The sequence below is a fragment of the Marmota flaviventris genome, chromosome 19, assembly GCF_047511675.1.
Source record: "Marmota flaviventris isolate mMarFla1 chromosome 19, mMarFla1.hap1, whole genome shotgun sequence".
Classification (NCBI taxonomy): Eukaryota; Metazoa; Chordata; class Mammalia; order Rodentia; family Sciuridae; genus Marmota; species Marmota flaviventris.
This window is the reverse complement of record NC_092516.1, coordinates 8,954,956-8,975,786: the sequence shown is the minus strand read 5'-3', so window position 1 is coordinate 8,975,786 and position 20,831 is coordinate 8,954,956. Positions and strand designations below refer to the sequence as shown.

The 20,831-nt window shown below is 41.4% G+C and overlaps 2 long non-coding RNA genes and 1 pseudogene across 2 annotated transcripts in view; 2 read left to right on the top strand and 1 right to left on the bottom strand.

Moving 5' to 3' along the window:
* Nucleotides 1–4,843, top strand: part of LOC114097047 (uncharacterized) — a 48,771-nt gene extending 43,928 nt beyond the window's left edge. Inside the window, exon 4 of the long non-coding RNA XR_003583537.2 lies at nt 4,694–4,843. This is a non-coding gene — a long non-coding RNA (uncharacterized lncRNA). The remainder of the gene's footprint in view (nt 1–4,693) is intronic.
* LOC139702927 (uncharacterized) lies at nt 126–19,698 on the bottom strand. The gene is made up of 2 exons (XR_011705485.1): nt 19,613–19,698; nt 126–332 (listed from the first exon to the last, which is right to left on the bottom strand). It is a non-coding gene; the product is annotated as an uncharacterized lncRNA (long non-coding RNA).
* LOC114096954 (large ribosomal subunit protein eL24-like) lies at nt 5,334–7,029 on the top strand (annotated as a pseudogene).
* Nucleotides 19,699–20,831: the final 1,133 nt, after the last annotated feature.

Genomic DNA, 20,831 nt, shown 5'->3' with positions numbered 1-20,831 from the left:
TTAGACTCCAAACCCACTCAAAGACTTCCTGTCCCACTCTCCCTCCAGCCCATGTAACCCCTAATCTCCTTTCTCTATGAATGCACCTGTCCTAGGTGCCTCGTGACACGTGGAGTCATGTGAAGTGTGCTTTGGGGTCTGGTTTACTTCACTCAACACAGGGTTTTCAAGGCTCATCCCTGCCGGAGCAGGTGGGGGAATGTGATCCTTGGTTAAGGCCCAGGAGTATCTCATGGTCTGGAGGATGACTGCATGGCCTCATCCGCTCAGGTGCAGTGCTGGTTCCAGCTTGGGACAAGTCCCTCTGCTTGTTTCTTCTCCAGATTCCCCATCTGTAAATGGGAACATTTCTCCTTTTTTCCAGATGCTTTTATTGGTGTATTATAATTATATATAGTAGTGAGATTTGTTGTCACATATTTGTACATGCACACGATAATGTAATTTGGTCAATTTCAAAAAAAAAAAGGGAACATTTCTTAAAAGCAAGGAACTGCACAGAAGCCAAGGCTGGCTGATGGTATTTTAAGGCCATGGTGTAGATGGAGCAGAAGAGAATGAGATATGGAGTTCCAGGTATAAGCAAGGCACCACCTGCCCAAACACCTCCTACAAAACCACCATCAGAGACCTGCATTTCTCCAGCCCAGGGCTGAGGCTAGGAGGCCAATCCTCCCAGGATAAGCAAGCAGTGGAGTTGGCTAAAGCAAGGCTGAAGCAGGAGGATCACAAGTTCAAGGCCAGCATGGAGAACTTATAAGACCCTGTCTCAAATAAAAATAAAAGGGCTGGAGATGTGGCTTAGTAGTACAGTGCCCCTGTGTTCAATTCCCAATATTAAAAGAAGAAACAGGAGGAGAATTAGAGGTGGGGGAAGAAGGAGAAGGGAAAGGAAAAGAAAAGAAGGGGCTTAGCCAGGTGTGGTGGTGCATGCCTGTAATCCCAGAGGCTTGGGAGGCTGAGGTAGGAGGATTGCAAATTCAAAACCAGTCTCAGCAACAGTGAGGTGCTAAGCAACTCAGTGAGACCCTGGGGATGTGGTCGAGTGCCCCTGAGTTCAATCCCTGGTACCAAACAAACAAATAATCAAAAAAAGGGGGCTAAAGCAGGCTGCTGTTAGGAAAGCAATACAAGCCTGAGGCTCCTGTGAGGCCTTGGGAGTGGCCATGGCCATGGCCGTGGCCGTGACTGTGGAGCATTGGAAAGAGCACACTCCTGTCAGCTCCCATCCTTGCCAAATACGAGGGCCCAATCCTGTCAGAGCTTTCTATTTGTTAAAAGAAACTGGAAGCCTGGATTTTCGTGTGAATTGGCGTGATTTTCAAATGCTGACAATTAATTCTTAGACTGTTTAACTTGATAAAAAAAATAATATTAACAATACAAAAACTAGGCCTGGTGGCCACATCTGACACAAAGACAACCAGTTGGTGGTCTTTCTGTCTTAGCCCATTATTTTGAAAAGAGGGGAGATGCAGGCACTCTTCTCCTTGCCCTCACCGGACCAAAAGCACGTGGTAGAGGGCAAAGCTCACAGGTAAAGTGAAGACCCCTTTCTCCTAATTTCCTGAGAAGCCTCAGTACATCACTTTCCCACCCTGAACCTCAGGATCCTCCTCATCTGTGGAATGAGGGAGAGACTACATGTCCTGTAGAGTCTCTTTCATCTCTGATATTTTAAAATTTGACCTCCTTTGGGGCTGGTTGGCTCAGTGGTAGAGCACTCACCTAGCACGTGTGAGGCCCTGGGTCTGATCCTCAGCACCACATTAAAAACAAATAATCAAAAATAAAGGTATTGTGTACAATTAAAAAATAAATAATTTTTTTTTTTAAAAAGTGGAATTTTTTTTAAAAAAATTTTACCTCCTTTAAGGCTCTGCCCCAGAGGGAACCCAGCCAACAACTGCTTGGGAATTTGTGGGTACAGCAGAAGTATATTTTTAATTGACAAATAAGAATTATATACATTTATGGCATATTATGTTTTGATATATGTACACACTGCAGAATGAGCCAATCAAGCTAATTAACATGTCCATCTCCTTACACATTTTTGGTTGATTTTTTTTCTTTTTCATTATAATCTTTTTTTTTTTCAGTATTGAGACTTGAACCCACAGCCTCACACATGCTAGGCAAACGTTCTACCACCCAGCCCCATTCGTTTTCATGGTAGTAAAATATGCACATGGTTTGCCATTAGTGACATTCAGCACACTCTTATGTTGTGTAACCTTCTCCACAGTCTAGTTTCAGAATATTTTCATCACCCTCAACAATCTGTCTCTCATGTTCCCAAGTTTCAGGGGGAAAAAAAAAGACCCTCTTATCTGATTCAGAAATATGTTATCTTGTGGAAATATCAAACCCTCTTGCAGATGGGTTGCAGGAGAGAGATGCATCTCATCAGAGCAGATGAGAAGTCAGCGCCTCAAGGACATACCACAGGGCGTTTGATGCTCATGGTTCTGCTCTGCTGTGATCACAAAGGGGACTCCGTGTCAGCTGGGCACAGACAGAAAGACCCTTGCTACTCTGGGCCCATCTATTCTTTTCCACTCTGGTAAAAAGCAATTCATTCTAATAACCCACATGGCAGTTCCCCTCCCTGACCTACCCCACAGCCAGGACAAGATCCAAGAAGTCTTTGAAAAGGGATGTATATTCATGAGTCCCTGAGGACTTGATTTTGGGGAACCCTTGCCTGTACCCCTTGACCAGCTGGTGACATCAAAGCCCTGCACATGCTGGCTGGGGGTGTGGCCCCACAGCGGGGTGCTCATAAGTATCCCAAGTAGATGGGGTTCCATGCAAGAGGCCCTGGGTCTGATCCTCAGCACTACAAGAAAATAAAAATAAAAACAAAACCCTACACATTATGACCACAGATGATCCAAGCCCCATTCTCATTAGCAGGAGGGTAGGAACAGCCAGCCAGCCACGCCTCCTTCCTCTCCCCAGGGTATGTGTGCAGCCAGATCCAGGGTGAACTGAGAAAACAGGGACACCAGAGCAAGCTTGTTCGTTATGCTAATTGTGTCCAGTGGAAAGGCCAACCCTCTTCCGAAATGATGTTATTAGGTTGTATGTGCTCTTTCTTTTAGGAAATGACACTGGAAGGAGATGCAACATTTGGGTCTTGTTTTTTTTTTTTTTAATTTGGCAAAATGAAAAATGACTTTGTTCCTCACCTAAAATTTTGGAAGATTCACTGATCTGTGAAATTAAATTCGGTGGAAACACCAGCCTATTTGTGATGAAATGCATCCCCTGAGCTGACTGGGGAGGGGACCTGTGGTTCATGGTGCTGCGCAGGCAGGACAGTAGCACTGGCCTCTCCTTTCCATGGTCAGTTATCAAGCAGGTCAGCGCTGTAAAAAGTGAGGATGTTAAATAAACCCTCACACCCATCACTCAGCCTCCAAAATGGTCACCCAAGGGCCATGTTCACATTATCCTCACCACCACCCCTACACCATTTGGAAGCAAAACCCAGATGTCACATGGTCCCCACAGTAAGTATTTCAAGATAAATCTCCAAAAGCTAAGAAACATAACTGGAATTTGATATTATACCAATAATTTCTTCTTTTTTTGGGGGGGGGGCGTACTAGGCATTAAACCCAGGGGTGCTTAATATGGACCCACATCCCCAGCCCTTTTTATTTTTTATCTAGAGACAGGGTCTTGCTGTAGGGCCTAGCTAAGTTGCTGAGGCTGGCTTTGAACTTGTGATCCTCCTCCTTCAACCTCCAGAGCTACTGGAATTACAGGCATGTGCCACTGCACTTAGCCTACAATAATTTATTTTTCTTTTCTTTTTTTTTTTTTTTTTTTTTTTGAGAGGAGAGAGAGAGAGAATTTTTTAATATTTATTTTTCAGTTTTCGGTGGACACAACATCTTTATTTTATTTTATTTGGTGCTGAGGATCGAACCTAGCACCCCACGCATGCCAGGCGAGCCTGTTACCACTTGAGCCACATCCCCAGCCCTAATTTCTTTTTTTTTTTAATATTTTTAGTTGTAGATGGACATAATACCTTTCTTTTGTTCATTTAGTTTTATGTGGTGCTGGGGATCAAACCCAGTGCCTTACACATGCTGGGAAAGTACTCTTATCACTGAATTATAACCCCAGCCTCCAATAATTTCTTAATATCACCAAATACCCTATTAGGATTTGGGGGTTTTATTTGTTTTTGCAGTAGTAAGGATGAACCCAGGGCTCATAAATGCTAGGCAAGTGGTTTACTATTGAGCTACACACACAGTTCTTTTTATTTCTCATTTTGAGACAGGGTCGTGTTGAGTTATCCAGGTTAACCTCAAACTTGGGGTCCTCCTGCCTCAGTATCCCAAGTAGGTGGGGTTCCATATGTGTGCCACCATACCCAGCTCTGGTTAGGATCTAAATTTTCTTTCTCTCTCTCTTGTCTATCAGTTTGTTCAAATCAGTATCTAAACAAGATGCACCCATTGCAATCAGTAGATATGCTTCTAAGTCTTTTCATCCATGGTTCTTTCTTCTCTTCATCTGTTTCCCCTCCCTCACATTTATCTGTTGAGGCACTGGGTGATTATAGTCACTTTGCACACCCCACAGTCCTCTGCACTTCCTATGGATGGGTAGTTACATCAGTAGTCTTATTTATATTTGGGTTCAATTTTTTTTTTTATTTATTTTTTAGTATTCGGCGGACACAACATCTTTGTTTGTATGTGGTGCTGAGGATCGAACCCGGGCCACACGCATGCCAGTCGAGCACGCTACCACTTGAGCCACATCTCCAGCCCTGGGTTCAATATTTTTGACAAAAAAAACAAAAATCCAAAGTGGTCCTCTGTGTGCCTTCCTACAAGACATGCAGCAAACCATCGACCTTCTGTGCTGTCACCTGCCATTGATGCTCCAATTCCTTGGGAGCACTTCCGTCTCTCTCCCTGATGAAGTCATTGGGTGGCCAAACCCTCCCTGTTCACCTGGGACTTTCCCAGCTTAAACATATCAAGTCTTATATCCTGAGAGACCACTCCATCCCAGGCAAACCGGGACAGTTGGTCTCCACTGGGGGAAGCCAGGTTTTCAGGAAGTAATTCTTCCACATCCCCTCTCTCCTTGTTTCATACTGCACAGAGAAGCAGGAGTCACCGTGTGGACAACAGGTCCGAGAATTCAGCATCAGGCTGTGGTCCCAAGCAGACAGTCCTGGGTGCAGCAGCAGCTTGGTGGCTGCCTGACTGGCATCCCTTCTACCAGCACTATGCTGATTTCCTTAGACAGCGCCCCCTACCCACAGCCCATGTGGGACAACAGCCCCAGATCCAGGGATGGGAGCCCAAGCTAGTTGGTACCTGCCATACCCCAAGCCACAGCCTGGCCCAGTGGTTTGCTAGGGACATTTTGGAAAATATTTCCTCCTTTTTCCTCCTCCTCTTCTCCTCCTCCTCCTTCTTCTTCCCTTCTTTTTCTTCTCCCCCTTCTATAGCATAAATTTTCACTATTTTAAGCATAGATGTCAATGAGTTTTAGTAAATTTACTGACTTGTGCCACCATCACCACAATACAGTCTTGGAACATTTTCATCATCTCAGTAGGGTCTGTCCCTCCTGCCCATGTACAGCCACTCCCCAGCCCCAGGCAACCACCAACCTACTCTTTCTCTATGGATTTGCCCTTTATCAACATTTCATGCAGGTGGAATATGCAATACATGGTCTTCTATGACTCACTTCTTTTCTCTGGCCCATCTTCATCCATGTTGTCACTGCTATTAGTTCTTTATTCCTTTTTATTGTTTGGTAATGTTACATTGTATAGATAGATCATGTTGTATGTATCCATTCATCCGATGAAGGACTTTTTTTTTTTTTTTTTGGTACTAGAGATTGAACTCAGGGGTACTTTACCACTGAGATGCATCCCCAGCACTTTTTATTTTTTGAGTTGAGTTTTTAAGTTGCTAGGGCTAGCCTCAAACTTGAGATCCTCCTGCCTATGCCTCCTGAGTAGCCAGGATTACAGGTGTGTGCCACTGTAACTCCAAAGGGACTGCACCCTTTTACATTGTTATCAGCCATGCAGACAATAAGGATTTCTGTTTCTCCCCATCCCCTCCATTTGTTATTCCACCTTTTTTAATGAGAGCCATACTCATGGATAGGGAGTTGTATCTCATCTCATTTTTCAATTTGCATTTCTGTAACTAGCTCTGTACACCACCGCACCCAGGGTAGAGGGGGACCCCCCCTCCAGGAAGAGGTCCCCTCTAATCTTGTTTTTTTTGAGGGGAACTCCCCACCATACCCAAAGTAAAGGGGTCTCCCCCCTCCAGGGGGAAGATCCCTCTAACCTGGGTGTGTGGGGGGGAGCTCTGGACACCACCATACCCAGGGTAGAGGGGACTCCCCCTTCCAGGAAAAAGGTCCCCTCTAACCTGGGTGTTTGGGGGGAGCTCCCCACCACACCCAGGGTAGAGGGGACTCCTGCCTCCAGGGGGAAGGTCCCTCTAACCTGGGTGTCGTGGGGGAGCTCTGAACACCACCGCACCCAGGGTAGAGGGGACGACTCCCCCCTCCAGGGTACAAGATATACCCCAGACATAGGAGGCACTATGCCAGGATCGACGGAAAGGTTTTCCAATTTCTTAATGCAAAATGCGAGTCGGCTTTCCTATCCAACAGGAATCCTAGGCAGATAAACTGGACTTTCCTCTACAGAAGAAAGCACAAAAAGGGCCAGTCAGAAGGAATTCAAAAGAAGAGAACCTGACATGCAGTCAAATTTCAAAAGGCCATCACTGGTGCATCCCTTGCGGATATCATGGCCAAGAGGAATCAGAAACCAGAAGTTAGAAAGGCTCACCGAGAGCAAGCTATTAGAGCTACCAAGGAAGCAAAAAAGACTAAGCAGGCATCTAAAAAGACGGCAATGGCTGCTGCTAAGTCTCCCACAAAGGCAGTAACTAAGAAAAGACTGTGAAACCGGTGAAGGCTTCTGCTCCCCAAGTTGGTGGAAAACGCTAAATTGGCAGATGAGATTTTAAAATAAAGATGTATCTATAACTTTAAATAAATAAATAAATATTTAAAAAATAAAAAATAAATGCTATCATAATTAACATATTTGCATTAAAGGCCACACTGTATATATTAAGTTATTTCATGATGCTGTACTATTAATATACCATTAATAACTAAACACCATAAGTATATAACATGGATTTTGTTATATACAGTACAAAAGACCACAAAGCAATCACACTATTCATTTTTTAAGCTATAATATGGATACTGTATCAGTATTGAGGGCCACAAGGCAGCAAGCTTATCCATTTTTGATGCTGTAATGTGGATTTCACATGAGTATTAAAGTCTGTAGGGCAGCTATAATGTCATTTTTATTGACATAATTTGGATAACATCTCAGTATGAAAGGCCACAATGCAGCTATTTTATTGGTTTTTGATGCTATTCTATGGATATAACATTAGTACTGAAGACCACAGTCCTGTAAACAAATTGTTATTTTAGTACAAATGTCTACAAAGCATCTCTTTTCTTAGATTTCAATATTATAACATGAATATTATATTAACATTAAAGGTCTGAGGGAAGCTATGGTATTAATTTAACTTGCTTCATATTGATATCAAAGTATTACTACAACCAGGATAAGTTATTAAATTAGTTTTACTTGCTAAAATATGAACATTTCATCAATATCAAAGCCACAGGGAAGGTATTATATTAGGTTAGATTCTGTAGTTTGGATATTGTATTAATATTAAAGACCACGGGAGAGCCATAATAATATATTTAGAGGTCACAGTATGAATATTATATTAATAGTATAGCCACATTCTAGCAGTTATATTAGTTTATACTACTGTAGTATGAATATTATATTAGTATTAAGGACTACAGGCAGGTATTACATTAACTTTATATACTACGATATGGATATAATATTATATAATATGAAAGGCCAAGAGTACCTATTATATTAATGTTAGATGCTATTGCATGAATATTATACAAGTATTACAGATCACCATGTGGTTATTATATTAGTATTAATGGCCAAAGTGTGAACATTATATTAATCTCAAAGTGCACAGGAAGCTATTAAACTAGTGTTAGATGCTTCAGTGTGGATATTGTATTAGAATTAGAGGCCACAGTGTGGACATTATATTAACATTAAAGACCATGTGGCAGCTGTTATATTAGTGTTCTAGGTCACTCTATGGACACTGTACTAGTATCAGAGGCCACCTGTGGATACATTAACATCAAAGGTCACTAGAGATAATGCATTAGCATTAGAGGCTGCATATAGATGACACATTGGCATTATCTCACCACCATATTCGTATTATTACACAGCCAGGTCTGGGAAGGTGGTGTGCACCCTCTGGTAGTCACTGGAGCTCAGCACAGGATGCTGCAGTTCAGTGGTGCACATGCACCCCATCCTAGAATTCCTGAGAAATGAATGATATTCAATACTATACTTAGTTTATTTAAGACCATGATTTTGAAAATTCAAACTGAAATGAAATGCATTACCCATGATTTTTCAAATAGTGGTGATTGAACAAGTTTTTGAAAATTATTGAATGAAATTAATGTATACATAAACTGAAATTCCTACAAAAATTGACTCATAGTGGCCCCAAAATTGACTCATAATGGCTCATAAACAAACTAAGAGAAAACTGAAAATTTTCTAAAAGAAAATCTATGTAATCTTAGACTTAGTGATGAGAATGTGTGTGTGTGTGTGTGTGTGTGTTCTGGTACTAAGGATCAAATACAGGCCCACACACATGCTGGACAAGCTCTCTAATACTAAGCTACATCCCCAGCCCTTAGTGATGAGTTTCAACTCACAATACCAAAAGCCAATGGACAGAAGAAAAATATTGATAACGTGGACTTTATAAGTCTTTATTATTAAATATTTATTTAAGTGGGGGTGTTGCATGCCTATCATACCAATTGCTCAAAAGGCTGAGGCAGGAGGATTGAACCAGACTGGGATGGGTTATAAGTCAGTGGTAGAACACATGCCTAGCATGTGTGAGGACCTGGGTTAAATCCCCAACACTACACACAAAAAATTAAATTTTTTATATTCCATGAGAAAGAGAACAAAAAGATAAGTCATGGACAAATACATTATTTACAAAACACATTTCTGAAATGGAATTTTTGTTCAAAATACACAAAGAATTATTAAAAGCCAACAACTAAAAACCCAAATAAAATTGGTAAATATCTGAACAGACATATAACTAAAGAAAATACAAAGATGGCAAATAGTTATTCAAAATGATGCTCAGCATTGCATATCACTAGAGAATCACAAATTAAAATAATATTGAGGTAGCATGGCACAGCTGTTAGAACTGCTACACTCCAAGAAATAGCAGTGTGTCAACAGCTGCAGGATGCAGGACACCAGCACTTTCAGGCATTGCCAGGAGAATATGTGGCACAGCCACTTGGGAGAACAGTGTGCCAGGTCTTTCCAAAGCAAAAGAAGTCTAATCTATGCCCCCAAATTTTGCCTATAAAATTATAGGCAAATTTTGCATTTAAACAAGTACTCTGAAAAATCATGTCCAAAAAAAAAAAAAAAACAGGATTATGCACAGCAGCTCTGCTGATGCCAATCAACATAGAATAGAAAAGAATGAATCAGAAACCTACACAGAGACAACATGAATCCTAGCTGGTGTGCTGCTAAGTGAAATAAACCAGGCTGAAGAGGCTGTATGGCCCAACTTTTATGACATTCTAGAAAAGACAAAATTACAGTCAGGATATGCACAGGATGAGGCCCAGGAGGGTTCCTAGTGCAGGAGCCTCTGTCCACATGAAGTTGGGGTGCACCACCCTCCCTGTGCATGGTGGTGTTCAGCAACTCAGAAATTCTATAAGTCACTTTTTTTTAGAGAATTTGATGGAGAAATGGATGAAATCGTGTAGATATAATGGATTATTAACTCAATCTCCAGATTCTTTCCCCAAAGGGTGGGGCAGGAGACTCAAAGTTCCAAACTTTTAATCATTGCTTGGTCTTTCTCATGACCATCCTACAACCTGAAGCTGCTCTAGAGCCCAGCAAGAGTCCTTATTAGAGCAAAGATCCTCCTCCCACCAGGAGATTCTAGACAATTTAGGAGTTCTGTGTAAGGAACCAAGGTCAAAGAACAAATGTTATTAAGACAAAAGATTGGGGCTGAGATTGTGGCTCAGTGGTAGAGCGCTCCCCTAGCATGGGAGGGACCCGGGTTCAATCCTCAGCACCACATAAAAATAAAAGCATTGTGTTGTGTCCATCTACACCTAAAAAATAAATATTAAAAAAAAGACAAAAGATTATTTTCATACCCTTATTACTTGGGGAATATGAGGGTTTTAGGAGCTTTGCACCAAGAACTGAGAACAGATACCAAATGTGTGTTTCTTATTATGTCACAACCAGTAATAGGGAACAATAATGAATTAACTGCTCATAAACAAACAGTGAATTAATTACATGACAGAAGCTAGGACCCAGGTTTCTCACAGCTGGAGTGAGAAGTTACAGATAAGCAAGGAGTGAAGGAAGAGGGATCTCTGTCATAATGGATAAGAATCCACTTACTGCAGATCAATATAAACTCATGTTTATCTTAGTACAAACACAGATGGTTCCATATAAACACATTTATAACGGGGGGGGGGGGTGGATTATAACACACATACACTTCCTTACATTGCATTGAGGGTCAAGATGCAATGAGCACATTCAGCTGCCAGATAAAAGCTTTTAAAATCACTTTCTAATAAAAAGAGCTAAGGCTCTTTACACAAGTGGCTAATACTATAACTGAGACAGTAAATATATGAGTCAGGGTAACCTTCAAGTATAAGAAAGGAATTTGGGACAAAAACAGAAAATATGTTAAAAGACAACCAGCGGCAAAGGAAAGAACTCCCAATGGCTAAAGCAGGAAAGAATTGAGCAACAAAATACTATAGAATTTGATAACAAACGACAGCTTAAAGTTACTATCCAGACGTCCACACTGGACTGAACACATAAACAAATGGGGTCACCTAGAAACCTCGTGTGCAGAAGAATTCCAGATGATTGAAGCAGATGCTTGTCCACCGAGGAGATGAAGCTAACTCCCTACTCTATAAGTGTGGGCACTGCATAGGGACTTCCTCCAGAAAACCCAGATAATGAGGATATGTAGAGAACAGTAACTACATAGTGAGAAACTAGTGAAAGACACAACCTCAGCCAATTGAGCAGAGTCAGTTACATGACATCAACCTTGAGGACATGAGATAACAGATCAGTTCTCCACCTCTGTGACCTGCTTCCCCCAACCCACAAGCCCAGTCTAAATATGAAAAAAAAAAAAACAAGGAAACCCCAATGGAGAACAATCTTTAAAAATACCTGACAGGTTTTTCCTCAACACTGTCAAGGTCATTGGAACAAGGAAGGTCAGAGAAACTGTCACCCAAGAGGAGTTATGGAGACAAAGATGTCATGTGAGGTCCTGGATGGGGTCCTGAACAGGAAGCAGCAGAACTGAGAATCCAAAGGAAATACAACTTCATTTAGCAGTAACATACCAGTATTTGTTCTTCATGACAAATCATCTAAGATGTTAACACATCCGAGATGGTACACATAAGTCATAAAAAGGGAAAAACCAGTTGAAGCTACTGGGGAAATCTCTGCATTTTGAATTTCTGCATAAAGATAAAACTAATCTAGGGGCTGGGGTTGTGGCTCAGCCATAGACCTCTCGCTTAGCACGGGGGAGGCCCTGGGTTCGATCCTCAGCACCACAGAAAATAAATAAGTAAAATAAAAGTATATTAAAAAAAAATAAAGCTACTCTAAAATAAAAACCTTAAGATATGATTATATTTTTTCAAACACCTACTTGTTTAATTATTTATATAGTTAATTACAGGTACTGACACTCAGCCAGTTCTATATTTTATTATGAACACAAATTAAATAATTTATGATGACACAAAATTAAATGACTCAAATATTTAATTCAAGATATGTGCCTGTTTTATTGTTTTATGTTGAAGCAATAACATAAACTTATTGAAGTAATGTGCAAACTGATGATGTTTTTATGCTATCACTAGGTCCTGGGTGTGCCTTTTAAAAACCTGATCACTTTAGAGAAAAAAAATAACATTTTAGACACTATTTCAATTTATGGCTAAACTTTCTCAAAAAGAGTGACTGTTAAGAAAAGGAAATTGCAACTACCACGAGTGATGCCTCCCAAGCAGAAGAGTTTAAAAGGACACCAGCGTCCATCTCTTCCATGATGTTCTGCAGAAGTGGTGAGCCCAGAGAAGGAGCCCAGGTGGCAGCTCAGTCCAGGAGTGACCTTAGATGCTGCTATGTTGTGGGAAAACACTGTACCTTCTAGAAACCACAAAGAACTGTATACCCCAACTCTTGAATGATTCCAAATTTAGTTGAATTCCTAAGTGATTTGTTATCACCATAGCTTGTCATGAAGTTAATGATAATTAAAGGATCTATGGGATTTATTGGAAGAGTGCTTGCCCAGCATGTAAGAGACCCTGGGTTCAACCCCCAGCACCACCAAAAAAAAAAAAAAAAAAAAAAAGAATGAATGAATTTGTGTCTTATTTGTATAATCAAATAAAAATTTAATAATCACTGCTCCTTGGAAACATGTTGACCTAAAACACAGTTCAGACTATCAGAATCAAAATACTCTTTTTCCTAACATGAGCTAGCACAGCTAGACTATCATGAACAGCAGTGTCACGTAAAGTAAGTTCACATTAAGCAAACCATCAAAACAACAAAAAAGCTTTATTGACTATTGAAAAAAAAGAAAAATGAACATAGTTTAGCTTATGAAATTATTTAATATGTTAGAAACTTACGATATTAACACCAAAATCCTCCAGGACAAGCCAAATGCTTTGACACACACCTGTAATTCCAGGTATTTGGGACCCTAAGGCAGAAGGATCACAAATTTGAGGCCCTCCTGGGCAATTTAGCAAGAGCCTGACCCAAAATAAAATGTTAAAAAGGGCTTGGGATAAATGTAGCTAAATGCTTGCCTAGCATGTGCAAGGCCCTGGGTTCAATCACCAGTGTCAAAAAATTCTCAGGACAGACATCTGATCATAGACCATCATAGCAGATGTAGAACAGGGCAGAAACCATTATGTCAACCTCATCAAAATAATTAAACTAAATCTGCACTTTGTTCAGCTTACAACACTAGTACATCTAATCTCTGCTTCTACTCATTCAAATATAATAATCCTCTGAATATGGTAAAAAGTGTATGTACTTTTCCACAGTGAATCCAACAAATATAAGATATACTCAACTCTATTTTAAAAGCCACTTTATAAGCACATAGGGGCACCTATGTTAGGATATAATATAATCATGGCACTTCCCACATGAAATAACCCTACATACTAATAAATACATAATCTCAAAAGAAGAAATTCAAATTTTTGAAATCAAAAGCATGTTGGTACATTTTTATTTTATTTTTTTTTTAATTTTTTTTAATATTTATTTATTTTTTTTAGTTTTCGGCGGACACAACATCTTTGTTTGTATGTGGTGCTGAGGATCGAACCTGGGCCGCACGCATGCTAGGCGAGCGCGCTACCGCTTGAGCCACATCCCCAGCCCCATTGGTACATTTTTAAATGATGTTTTGAACTTAATAGAGCTCTTCAACAATAATTCCTGACAATATATAAAGCACCATGCTCATCAGAAGGTCCATTCCCCTTGCCTGCAAGGAATAAGATAAACTAACTTTCTGATGAATGTACAACTTTAAAAAGACACATGATTATGCCTCCTAAATTTGAAAAATAGAAAAAGAAAATGTCTGTTTAAAAAGTTTATTTTAAGTAAATGTCTTGAATTACTAAAAAGCAGCTATAACTTATCTCTTACATTCTGTAATGATTTGAGTCCTGAGGAAATTTCATCTATAGTGGTTTTAAGCATGCAATATCAATAGTTGGCATTAAAAATATTATTATTCTGTTTCTATCTTCTAAAATTGATTTGAAAATTTTGGTTAGAACTATTTCATCAAAATTTGAGAGAGGGCTGGGGTGGTGGCTCAGTGGTAGAGCACTTGCCTAGCACACATGAGGCACTGGGTTCAATCCTCAGCACCACATAAAAATGAAATAAAGATATTGTGTCCATCTACAACTAAACAATCAATATTTTTAAAGAAAATTTTGAGAGAGGTATATTGTGGTGTTTGTGCATATTTATAAATACATAATCTTTAAAAATGATACCTCTGGATACTTCTGATGCTTAGGTGCTGTCAAAGACATCTTCTGTGTGGAGGATGGAGGGGTGTTGGGATCCAACTCAGGGCCTCTCAAATGCTAGACAAGTGCTCTGCCACTGAGCTACACATCCATGTCTTAATAATTAGAAATTAATTAAAATCATTTAAGATTATCAAGAGAAATCTCAAATAAGACAATTCTCTCAATCAAAAACAAAATAAAACAATATTTTTAAAATATTGCTGATAAAAAAATAGCAAAAGTTCACAGGATTAAGAATTTTGTAGAAATCTAGAAAAATGAGAAATTATAAGTTGAATCGGAGAAACCTACTGTACAGAACTGGAAACTGGGAAGACATGGAGGATTTCCTCCTAAATAAAGACATTGCAAAATGATGCTAAAATAAGAAAATTACAAATCAATCAATTAGCATAAAAAAGTTTGGACTGGTACTTAGAGAGCTCCAGATGGAAAAGACCCCAGGATCACCAGGGTTCACAGCTAAGAGTTACCTGACCTTCAGCAAATTCTGATTTTATTTCAAATGTTCATGATCTAGAGAAAAAAGAAAGAGGTAACTTTCCTAAATTCAGTTTATAGTATATCAAAGCCTAATACAATCAAGATATTTCATTCAATGTAAGATGTCAAAAATGTTTAAACAACAGACATTATACCATTACAAACATACGGCCAATTAGCTCACTGAGAGTGGCAGCGGGGGTGGCCCCTTGTCATAGCCCAGCAGAGAGCTGGCCTAGAGAAGAAATGGGTCCAGATGAGGGGCAGGTGTATACAAGGAGTGGGGTCAAGAAAAGAGATGGGCCTGGAAGAGGGCAGGCCCTGAAGCAGGAGTGGAAAGGTCAGGTCTTAGAGAAGGGGTGGAGTCTGGAGGAGGGTGGAGCCTGGAGAAGTGAAGGGCCTGGCAAAGTGATGGGGGCCTGAAAGAGGACAGGGTCTGGAGGCAGTGGGTCTGGAGGCAGCGAGTCTAGAGGGGTTCTAGAGGAGGCGGCTGGAGGAGGGTCAGAGGGACCACTGCCAGGTTTCTGTTCTCTCGACTAAAAGGCTCAGGGTTTACTCCAGTTGAACTGCGCTGACTGGGCTGCATGAAATAACCACACAAGAGACACAAACACCTTTTTCTTTGGGGTCACTGTGACGGCTCCTCTGACCTTAAGGGTCCACAAAAAGAGAGAGAGAGCGAGAGCACAAGCGCTGACCCCTTTATTGAGGAGAAGCTATTCAAATGAGGCAAGGGGTCAGGTTTCAGGGGGCTGAGTCTATCTTCATGATGTCCACTGTCAGCAGGGTGATTGACATCTGGGTAGGCCACACCCAAGGGCACAGTAAGAGAAGGGGACACACACAAGGCACTTCCATGGAAGATTCTATCCTAAACAGGGCAAGGGGTTATATTACAAAGGAACAGGTGAGCATAGCTTCACCCATGGGGCTATAGCAAGACACACCCATGCACGAGACACCAACCCTCGAACCCAAGAAGGGTGGGGAAAGCTCTGCCACATTTCCGTGACTGAGTGCCTCAGCACCCAGCTGGGGAGTGTGACTCAGTCACATGCAAGGTTGGTCTCCCACAGACCACAGATGGTGAGGAGCAGCAGCCTTGATGGTCCCTAGCTCAAATCCCTTCAATCTCCAGTCTTCCATCATCATATCCCACCCAAGGGAAACAAGCTGGAGCTGGGTAGAGACAGTGACAGCCTGCCTGACCAGCCACCCACCATCACACTAGTCACCAGCAGCCACCCTGAATCTGGAGATTTTAGTCCCTGGGCCACCCACCACCACTACCAGCTCTGTACCAGCTAGCCTAAAAGTGCTATGGAAATGGCAGGTATTTATTACATAATGTTAAGAGGAGAGGAGCCAGGCGTGGTGGCCCTTAATTATAATACCAGCTGCTAGGGAAGCTGAGGAAGGAGGATTGCAAATTTGAGGCCAGCATGGGCAACTTACCAAGATCATGTCTCAAAAAAGAAACAGGGAGGGGATGGGATTGTGGCTCAGTGGTAGAGCGCTTGCCTTGCACATGCGAGTCCCTGGGTTTGATCCTCAGCACCACATAAAAATAAATAAATAAAATAAAGGTATTCTGTCTAACTACAATTGAAAAATAAATTAAAAAAAAAAAGAATCAGGGCTATTCAGTGGTGGAGCATTAGTTAGCATTAAAAATATTACTATTCTGTTTCTATCTTCTAAAATTGATTTGAAAATTTTGGTTAGAACAATTTCATCAAAATTTGAGAGAGGGCTGGGGTGGTGGCTCAGTGGTAGAGCACTTGCCTAGTACACATGAGGCACTGGGTTCGATCCATGGATACATGAAATCCAGGATACATGAAATCCTGGGGCCAATTCTCAATACTGCAAAAGAAAGAGAATGCATTGTTTTTATAAAGCCCATTTCCTTTTATTCTACCTTCTATGTCATTTTAATGGATTTTTAAAAAATATTTATTTTTAGTCTTAGGTGGACACAATCTTTATTTATTTATTTATTTATTTAATGTGGTGCTGAGAATCAAACCCAGTGCCTCACACATGCTAGGCGAGCACGCATCCCCAGCCCTTAATGCATTTTTTTAACTATTTTTATTTAGCTACTTATTTTTATGTGGTGCTAAGGATTGAACCCAGTGCCTCATGCTTGCTACGCAAGTGTTTGCCACTAAGCTACATACAGCCCAGCCCATGCAGTTTCATGTCCATGAACAATGAACTACTTGCCAAAAGCTATAGAGCTCTTAAACACTAAAATGTAAAGTGCTATTTGTTATAGATCAATCAACCCAACATAAAGGATTTCTAAAATGAAGGTGTAAGTCAGTGGAAAAGCTAGATTGGAAAAGCTAGAAAGCTGACTTTCCAGTATATTGGCACAGACACTGACTTCCTTAATAAGACCCATACAGTTCAAAAAATAAAACCAACAGTAAGTGGGAAAACTTCAAATTATAAAGCTTCTGAACAGCAGAGGAAACAGGAGTAAGAAGAGAACACTTCGGAACAGAATAAAATCTCTGCCAGCTACTCTTCCAACAAGGGATTACTATCCAGAATAGATAAAGAATACAACACACTTAAAAAAATTAATAACTCAATAAATGGGCAAAAGAACTAAACAGACACTTCTCAAAAGAAGAAATAGCCAACAAATATATGAAAAAATATTCAACATCCCTGGAAATCAGGGAAGAGCAAGCCAAAAATACACTGAGATTTCATCTCACTCCAGTTAAAATGGCAAACATCAAGACTACTAATAATAAGTGCTGGTGAGGATGTAGGGGAAAAGTACACTCACATGTTCGTGGGACTGTTGACTAGTACAACAACTCTGGAAAGCAATATGGAGATTCCTCAAAACACTAGGAATAGAACCACAATATGATCCAGCTATCCCACTCCTAATTATTTATCCAAAAGAACTAAAATCAGCATACTATAGTGATATGGGCACATCATTGTTTATAGCAGCACAATTCACAATAACCATGTCATGGAACCAGCCCAGGTAGGTGTTCATCAACACAGAGACAGATAAAGAAAATGTGGTGTATATACACAATGGAGTTTATGTAGACATAATGAATTAAATTACAGCATTTGCTGGTAAATGGATGGAACTGGAGAACATCATGCTAAGTGAAATAATCCAGACTCAGAAAGGGTTAAATGTGTTGTTTCATATGCAAAAAACTAGAGAGAAATAAGGAAATATAAAAGGGTATGATCCCATGAAGATAGAAGATAGGTCAGTGGAGTAGACAAAGGGGATAGAGGAGGAGGAGGGAGGAGGGATGGGAAAGGGAGAAACTGAGGAACAAAATTAATCAAATGATGCTATGTACATATATAAATAGACCACAATGAATTTCACCTTCATGTACATCTATAAAGCACCAATCTAATAAAACAATAAATATATAGAATGAAGAACAGTAAAGAAGGGGGAAAGGAGGGGGAGAAAGAGAAGGAAGTAGAAGTACTAGGGATGAAGTGGAGCAAATTATAGTCCATGCATGTATGCATACATCAAAATGAACCTCACTATTATGTATAACTAAAATCTGCTGGGGGTTGGGGTTGTGGCTCAGCGGTAGAGTGCTCGCCTAGCACATGCAAGGCCCTGGGTTCGATCCTCAGCACCACATAAAAATAAATAAATAAAGATATTGTGTCCAACTAAAAAATAAATATTTTTTTAAATATTTAAATATTTTTAAAATATTTTTTAAAAAAGAAAAGCTTAGACTAGAGTTAGAATAAACTGTGTTTATTTTCTAAAATCTGTTAATAAAAACATTTTTACAAGAGGGAAAATATACATGTACTGCTAATTAAACTGACTTTATCAACCAAAGAAAAATGTGGTGTTTAGTTCCATAAAAGCCTTGAAATAAATTTTTAATAAATTCTGTGTTAGAAATAATACATTTGCTTAAATAACTTTGGAACTTAACATAAATTACTTTTAAATTTTTCCGTGTTTTTCCTGCTACTTTAATACTGCAAGACAAAATGAACCATTAAAAATTAAAAAAAACAAGTAATGTGGGGTGCTGAGGCCCCCCTCCCATCAAGCTCAGGACCCTCCCTGAGCGTTCCTCCTTTCTACCTGCCAGGTTCCCCAGAAACCACCCCTGGGTCACTATGTTAAGATGAGGAGGGTCACAGCCTAAGGAAAGAGCGCTCCTGCACAGTGAGCCTGGATGAAATAGTGAAGGAGAAAGGGCAGACAGGCTGCCCTCAGGTCGGAGGCCAGGACAGAGCTCTCTCCACACCCTCTCCACCTGTACCTAACCTGCCACCTGTTCCTCCAGAAGCTCCTAGAACATACCCCCGAGGCTGCTCTGAGGAAAAGGGAACTCCCCGTGGCGGGGAAGAGGCATTCCTAGAGACAGGACCCAGGAGGGTCCCCAAGCCAGGCGTCTCCTCAGGTTGCTCTGAGAAGAAAACCCTGGACATCTAGAGACAGAGCTCAGAGGGGTCCCCAGGCCAGGCGTCTCCCTAAGGCTGCTTTGAGAGAAGAGCTCCAGGCAACCCTAGAGACATGACCCACAAGGGTGCCCACGCCGGGCACCTCCCTCAGGCTGCTCTGAGGAGAGAGGAGCTCCGGGTGTCCCTAGAAACATGACCCATGAGGGTCCCCAGGCCGGGAGTCTCCCCAAGGCTGCCCTGAGGAGGGAGCTTTGCCCCTCTCTGTGGGATGACCTACCATGTCCCTAAGCCTGGGCGCTCCAGGGTTGGTCCTGAGGAGGAAGCCACTCCTCACCCGAAGAAGAGGGCATCAAAGATGGCGGCGAGGCCCCACCCTTTGTGGCCACACCCCTCTTGGCCACGCCCAGCGTAGGGCGCTGCCTACCACTCAATGGCAGTTCTGCTCCTGGCTCCAGGGTGAATCTCAGCTCCCTCTTCCACCCTCAGCTGTTAGTAAATAAAATCTGTTCCCACTGCTGTAACTAGGTCTGGCTGTGTTGTCTGTGGCACATGAGGAGTGGAAGCTCAGGAAAGGAGAAAAGAGAGTCCAGAAGATCCCCTCCCCACACCCGGGGAGATCCCCTCCCTGCACTCCACCAGGCCAAGCCTGCAGCAGCCAGGAACCAGGACGGCAGCAGTCCAGACAGGTGCAGGTGACACTTCACTCATGCGCCCAAGGGCAGAAGGCCAGAAACAGACCACCACAGAGGTCCTTGGGAAGTGTAGTCTTTGAGACAGAGGGACTTAGCTGGGGACTGCCCCCTTTTAGAATCAGGGGTTTTAAGAAAAGCTGTTAAATCCCAGCCCTGGGTGACCACTTTAGTGGGTTAGGAGAACCTGAGCTCAGACCAAGCCCCCAGGAGCTTCTGGGAGTGTAATACTGGATCTGGGGGACCCAGAAAGACCACCAGGAGCCGAATCCGATGCACACACACAAGAGTCTTTATTGCAAGCTGGAGTCTGGACTCACAACCTTTTCTGACGCAGTCGTTCCGGGGAGCGAGTCCTGGACCTTTGTTCAGTGAGATTTTATAGGTTTTGGGGATACTGTATGTGTCACAACGTCACACAGCAAATCATTTCATACCAAGGGAAAATCAAACAACAACTCTTAACATTGATTAGCATATTCATTGGCGGGAACAATTCAGGTAAGGGTGATTGGTTAGTTGAAGAGATGGATATGTTTTAACTGATTGGTTTAGGCTGCGAGGGGGTTGCAAGATATACCTACTAAACTACATGGTTTCCTGGCATTCCAGGTATCTTTCCTGCCTTACGCTGATTGGTTGTTGCTAGGGGGTTGCTATGGGTCATCAGGTCATGCCTTAGGCCTCAAACATTCTTTGGTCTTTCCAGGAACTAGCATTTCTGAATCAGGGACATTTGGTGCCACAGGTCTTTCCTATTATTTAGCCAGGTACCTAGGAACGCTCTGTGGGTTTTCCAAGAACAAG